The sequence below is a fragment of the Bison bison genome, unplaced genomic scaffold (genome assembly GCF_000754665.1).
Source record: "Bison bison bison isolate TAMUID 2011002044 unplaced genomic scaffold, Bison_UMD1.0 scf7180017864295, whole genome shotgun sequence".
Lineage (NCBI taxonomy): Eukaryota > Metazoa > Chordata > Mammalia > Artiodactyla > Bovidae > Bison > Bison bison.
In genome coordinates this window covers 4,033,280-4,033,851 of record NW_011494867.1, presented here as the reverse complement: position 1 = coordinate 4,033,851, position 572 = coordinate 4,033,280, and the positions used below count along the sequence as shown (strand labels likewise).

Below are 572 nucleotides of genomic sequence, written 5' to 3'. Positions count from 1 at the left end.
TTCGGGATGGAAGTGAAAGGAGTCATCGGCAACCACATCTGCCTGTGTATAAGGCCAATATACATTTTTTTTCTTTTCATGCCAGTCTGATTTTGTTTTTATGTTTTCAATTTGATTTTTATGTTATATTGGACAATAGTTTGATTTACCAATGTGTCAGTTTCAGGTATATAGCAAAGTGATTGAGTTTACACACACACACACACACACACTCTTTTTCAGATTTTTTCCCATATAGGTTATCACAGAATATTGAGTAGAGCAAAGTGACTGAGTTCACACACACACACACACACACACACTCTTTTTCAGATTTTTTCCCATATAGGTTATCACAGAATATTGAGTAGAGCAAAGTGACTGAGTTCACACACACACACACACACACACACTCTTTTTCAGATTTTTTCCCATATAGGTTATCACAGAATATTGAGTAGAGCAAAGTGACTGAGTTCACACACACACACACACACACACACTCTTTTTCAGATTTTTTCCCATATAGGTTATCACAGAATATTGAGTAGAGCAAAGTGACTGAGTTCACACACACACACACACACACACAC

At 36.7% G+C, this 572-nt stretch overlaps 1 protein-coding gene across 1 annotated transcript in view; it reads left to right on the top strand.

The window, feature by feature from the left end:
- ADAMTS18 (ADAM metallopeptidase with thrombospondin type 1 motif, 18) overlaps positions 1 to 572 on the top strand; it is a 149,824-nt gene that overhangs the window by 3,481 nt on the left and 145,771 nt on the right. The gene's annotated exons all lie outside the window — the stretch shown is intronic.